Source organism: Myotis davidii, unplaced genomic scaffold, assembly GCF_000327345.1.
Source record: "Myotis davidii unplaced genomic scaffold, ASM32734v1 scaffold6, whole genome shotgun sequence".
Lineage (NCBI taxonomy): Eukaryota > Metazoa > Chordata > Mammalia > Chiroptera > Vespertilionidae > Myotis > Myotis davidii.
The window spans coordinates 16123503-16129502 of record NW_006383011.1 but is presented as its reverse complement, the minus strand read 5'-3'; the positions used below and the strand labels follow the sequence as shown (position 1 = coordinate 16129502).

General features: G+C 43.1%; 1 protein-coding gene across 1 annotated transcript in view; it reads left to right on the top strand.

Moving 5' to 3' along the window:
• Nucleotides 1–6000, top strand: part of PRKCE (protein kinase C epsilon) — a 446492-nt gene that overhangs the window by 286717 nt on the left and 153775 nt on the right. The gene's annotated exons all lie outside the window — the stretch shown is intronic.

Genomic DNA, 6000 nt, shown 5'->3' with positions numbered 1-6000 from the left:
CCTTTCCCTCCTCGCCTCTCCTTTCTCAATAGACTTTATTTTTAGACCGGTTCTAGCTTCACAGCAGAAGGTACAGAGATTTTGCATATACTCCCTGCCTCCACATACACTGGTCTCCCCACCATCAACATTGCCCACCAGAGTGGTACATTTATGACAATTGCTGAACCTACATTGATACATCGTGACCACCCAGTGTCCACAGTTTGCATTGGGGATCAATGGATGGACAGTCAGCTTTGGCAAATGTATAATGATGTGTATCCACCCTTCTAGTAGCTCACACAGAGGAGTTTCACTGTCCCCACATCCCTTGTGTTTATTTCTCTCTTTTGATCCTTTTTCAACCTCAAGTCTTTCTGCCCCTGCAGACCCCTTACGTATAGAGAAGCTTATGACCAGAAGAGGCCAGCATGGGCCAGAGCAGGGGCCCCTCTTGCCTGGGTCTAAGAAAAATAAATAAAGACTTGGTGACCGCCATCATGCATGGCAGGTCGCCAGAGATTCAGCCAGCGTTTTCATCTGAGCAATGCTGGGTAGCAGGCAGCTGGCCAGTCATAGTCTCTGGAAAGCTTTGAATGGCATTTCCAGTGTGATCAAGGCTCCCTATTCCCTATCTGGTGACAACTGGAGCCCATGTGACCTGGTGGAGCTACCCCTCTACCCTCCCTTTCTCGTCTTCTGCCCAGGACTCTGCAGTCCATCACTGCCAACTTCCCTTACACAATTAGACAATTTCCTGATAATAATTGTTTATTCTCTATCTCCAAGAATGGCATGGCTGACTATAACCTGTTGTGAAATCAAACCATTGCCATGGCCCACCCCGAAGGGCCAAATCACCCCAACACAAAGACACTTCTGCGGGCACCATAGGCCTGCCCGTCTCCTCAGGCGTGGCTCTGTCATTGTTCTCAGAACCTTGTCTGCTTGCTTTGGAAGAAGTCCCAGCAGGCTGACCCACCTCGTTGCAATCCTAGCTTTAATCTCAGCTATGAAAAGGGTGGAAACATGGAAACCAAAATGAATGAAGGCCAGGATGACCCTGCTGCTGCTGAAGCACCACCCAGCGCATAGTAGGAGCTCAATGAATATGTGTTGAAAAATTGAGTATTGGTAGAATAATGATTTCCCTTTCAAAAGAGTCCCAGCAAGGCTGCTGTTTCTTCCCAGCTCAGTCATCACGCAAAACCAGCTGAAAATGAACACCAAGAGGCAGCCTGGAAAGAGAAGCCTTACGGCAGCCTGGGCCAATGAGTGGCAGCCCAGCAATAGTGATGGGGTGGGGCAAGGGGGGGCCTTGAGGTGGTTTGTTCAGCCCACATTACAGGTTTCTTTTGGTTCCAAGTGGCACGTACACTTTTTCCTACGGGTCTGCAGCCTCCAGCATCACCCTCCTGCCTCCAGGAGCCCCATGTGGCTGCCCGAATCATCTCAAGTTCCCCAGCCTCTTTGCCCTCTTGTTTCCAGACTTTTTTTTAAAAGCACTTTCAAAGTCGGTCTCATGTCATCCATTTTAACTGACATGTCATTGGCATTTTTTTAACCTATTATGACAACTACACAGCTTGCCCAGAAAATAAGTTTTTAAAAATAAAAAAGAAGTCTTCAAAGACAATTTCTATTTTGCTGACCTGCCAACCCAGGCTACCGTATTTGCCGGCGTATAAGACGATTTTTTGGCCCTGAAAAATATGCCTGCAAGTGGGGGGTCGTCTTATACGCCAGGTACACTTCAGATAGACTGCCCATAGTGCTTGCCCCGTGCCATAGTGGCCTCCCGATGCCCGCCCACCCCATGTGGCTGCCCGAATCATCTCAAGTTCCCCAGCCTCTTTGCCCTCTTGTTTCCAGACTTTTTTTTAAAAGCACTTTCAAAGTCGGTCTCATGTCATCCATTTTAACTGACATGTCATTGGCATTTTTTTAACCTATTATGACAACTACACAGCTTGCCCAGAAAATAAGTTTTTAAAAATAAAAAAGAAGTCTTCAAAGACAATTTCTATTTTGCTGACCTGCCAACCCAGGCTAATTGTTTTGTTAGGACAGACAAGTCTAGATTTTCAACACCAGAGGGTGCCAGTGGTTAAATTATGCACACAAGCTGCCCTTAGCAATGACTCAATACCCATCCTTTCTGTTGCCCAATAAAAAGAAAGAATGGGACGTTGGTGGGTTGGTGGGTTGGTGGGCAGGTGCAGGTAAAGCAGACCGAGTGTCAAGTGTAGCTGCTGCTAAGGGGAGTGGGACAGAGAAATTAGAACAGGGTGCTGTTTGTTGCCTGGGGTACACGCTAGGTCTGGATTTTCAGACATCAGTTAATGGAGTCAGCATCACGGCCAGGCTGTGTGGAGCTTTCTCGTTTGCCTGTATTTTCTGAGAAAGCCCCCTCCCACCATCCCCCTCATCCCCACTCCTCTGCCTGTGCTCTGTGGGCATCTTCAGCTCCACAGCTCCGTGGGACTCTTGAAGCCTGGGTTGGGGGCTGGGAGGCTGTATCTGAGCAGTCCCTCCCTCGAAGCCAGTTACCAAGCTATGCAAGGCCAGCAGGTCTGGCCATCCTGCCTGATTTCATTCCAGAAAGAGGTGTGTGTGTGTGTGTGTGTGTGTGTGTGTGTGTGTGTGTTAGACTAAGTTTTAGAGCAGTTTTAGATTCACAGCAAAATTAAATGGAAGGTATAGAAACTTCCTCTTATACTCCCAGCCCCACACACATACAGCCTCCCCCACCATCAACATCCCCCACCAGAGTGGTACACTTGTTACAGTTGATGAACCTACACCGGCATGTCATTATCGCTCCACTTACTCCATTTACATTAGGGTTCACTGTTGGTGCTGTACATTGCATGAGTTTGGACAAATTTATAATGATGTGAATCCATCATTATAGTATCAGACAGAGTAGTTTCACTGCCCTAAAATCCTCTGTGCTGCACCTGGTATATCTTTATTTATATCTTTAATTTTAATCTGTATGTGTATTATAATTCAAGTGCATTTCTTGTAGATTACACATAGTTGGGTCTTACTTTTTGATCCTTTCTGACAAGCTCTTTTAATTGGTATATTTGGACCAGTGAGGTTTAAAGTGATTATTGATATAGTTGAATTAAGAACCACAGTTTTGCTACTGTTTTTTATTTAATGCCCCTTTTTTCTGTCCCTGTTTTTGTCTTTCATTCTTTCTGCCTTTTGTGGTTTTAATTGAACATGTTATAAGATTCCATTTTCTCTTAGCATATCAGTTATTCTTTTTTACTTATTTTAGTGGCTGCCCTAGAGTTTGCAATATGCATTTACAATCCATTCCACTTTCAAATAACACTCTATTGCTTCATGGGTAGTGCAAATAGCTTATAATAACAAAATAATACTAATTCTTTCCTCCCACTCCATGAATTATTGCTGTCATTCACTTCACTTATACATAAGCATATATATTTATGTACATATGTATAAGCACCATAATCAAATACATTGCTGCTATTATTTTTTTAAAGCTGTTATCTATTCGATCAATTAAGAATAAGAAAAAAAGTTTTATTTTAATGTCACTTATTCCTTCTTTGATGCTCTCCCTTTCTTTATGTAGATCTAAGTGTCTGACCTACATCATTTTCCTTCTCTCTGAAGAACTTCTTCTTAACATTTCCTGCAAGGCAGGTCTATTGGCAACAAATTCCCCATAATCTTGTCCGAGAAAGTCTTATTTCTCCTTCACTTTTGAAAGATAATTTCACAGGGCACAAAATTCTAGGTTGGTGTTTCCTCTCAATACTTTAAGTATTTCTCTTCACTCTCTTCTTGCTTGCATGGCTTCTGAGAAGCTGGGTGTACTTTTGATCTTCACTCCTCTATAGGTAAGGTGTCATTTCCTTCCGGCTTCTTTCACAATTATTTTTCTTTATCTTTGATTTTCTGCAGTTCATATATGATATGCCTAGGTGTAGTTTGTTGTTGGTCTTTTATTTTTGTTTTGGTAATTTATCCCGCCTGGTATTCTCGGAGATTCCTGGATCTATGCTTTGGTGTCTGACATTAATTCAAGGACATTTTCAGTCATTTTTGCTTCAGATATTTCTTCTCTCTTTTCGTTCTACTATTCCCATAAAATAGACGTTTTGTAGTTGTCCCACAATTCCTAGGTATTCTGTTCCCTTTTTTTTTTTTTTTTTAAAAAAAAGTCTTTTGTCTTTTTTTCTGTTTGGAAGTTTCTATTGACATTTCTTTAAGTTCAGAGATTCTTTCTTCCACTAACGGCCTCCTTCATATCTGCTAGTGTTTTGGTCTCAAGCATTTCCTTTGATTCTTTCTTAGAATTTCAATCTCTCTGCTTAACATTGCCCATCTGCTTTTACATGCTGTCTATTTTATTGCTCAGAGCCCCTAGCATTTTAATTGTAGTTGTTTTAAATGTCTAGTCTGATAATCGCAGCATCCCTGGTTCTGGTTTTGATGCTTGATCTGTCTCTTCCCTTTTAGTACACCTTGTGATGTTTTTCTTGCTACCGGACTTGATGTGCTGGTTAATGGAGCTGTAGTGATGGTGCGGTGTTGGGAAGGGAAGGCTCCGTGGTCCTGTGAGGAGATCTGTCTTTCAGTGAGCCTGTGCCTCTGGACTGTGAACTTATAAGTTCAGATTTTTCTCCCCTCGTAGGTGGGACAGGAAGGATGCTAGAGCAGTCTGGTATTGGGTATTTTTCCTCCCTCAGATCAGTTAGGATCTGATAAAACTATAATAGTTTAGGCTCTGGAGTGCCATGGAGTATGTCCAATGGTTTCCTTTCCCTTCCTTCTACAAGAAGCATAAGTAAATCCGCCCCCCCCCCCCAATATTCACCATGGGAACCTGGTAAAACTCACAAAAGTGCGGAACCCCTATGACCAGGTCTGCCTAGAGTTTTTGACCCTCAGACTTGACTCTCTGAGACTCCAGCAATTTGCCAATTTCAGTTCAGATTTTCCTACCACGGCACTGGTTCCCACAGAGGCTGCTGCTGGGAGTTTCTGTTCTGATTCACCTTAGTTGCCTGCCTCTCCCATTTTGGGGCCAGCGCTTTGCCCTGTGACTTTCTTATCTAATAAATCCAAGAAGAGTTGTTGATTTTTCAGTTTGTTCAGCTTTTTACTTGTTAGGACAGAATGACTACTTCCAACTCCTTACATGCTGGACTGGAAACCAGAACAGTTTGTTTTCTCCTTTGATGTCCTATACCAAGAACTCAGTGGTGTAGGTCAAGTGACATTCCGGCATGGCCTTTGTTCTGTTGAAATTGGATTTTAGGTTTGAAAGGTACCTTGGAGGTCACGTCATTCAATGTCCTGTTTTGTTTTTTTTTTTAAATATGTGTGGTTTTGTTTGGTTGTTTGTTTTTCGAAAGAAGGGAGAGGGAGAGAGAGAAACATTAATGAGAGAGAAATAACATCCATTGACTGCCTCCTGCAGACCCCTGCTGGGAATTGAGCTGGAAACCCCGGCATGTACTCTGACCCAGAATCAAACTAGTGACCTCATAGTGCATGGGTCCATGCTCAACCACACCGGCCAGGCCACTATCCTCATTTTCAGGTGACATCTTTTGTTTAAAATATATTTTTATTGATTTCTGCAAGGAAGGTAAAGAGATTAATGATGAGAGAGAATCATTGACCGGCCTCATTATGCACACCCCACACTGGGACTCAAGCCCACAACCGGGCTTATGCCTTAACCTGGAATTGAACTGTGACCTCCTGGTTCACAGATCGACGCTCAACCACTGAGCCATGCTGCCTGTGCTCAGATGACATTTTAATAGGCTCTCTTTGGGGCATTCTTCTCTGGGTAATATTCCCACCTTTCAACAGAGTAATAGACAGACCATGTACCCTTTGGGTTCACAATCCAAGAGAACGTTGCTTCAGATAAGCCAATTAAATTCTTCCACAGTCAGTGTTCTGTTCCCTGAAAGGAAGTGCAAATGTGACATTTATTCAATTGATAAACATTGGTTA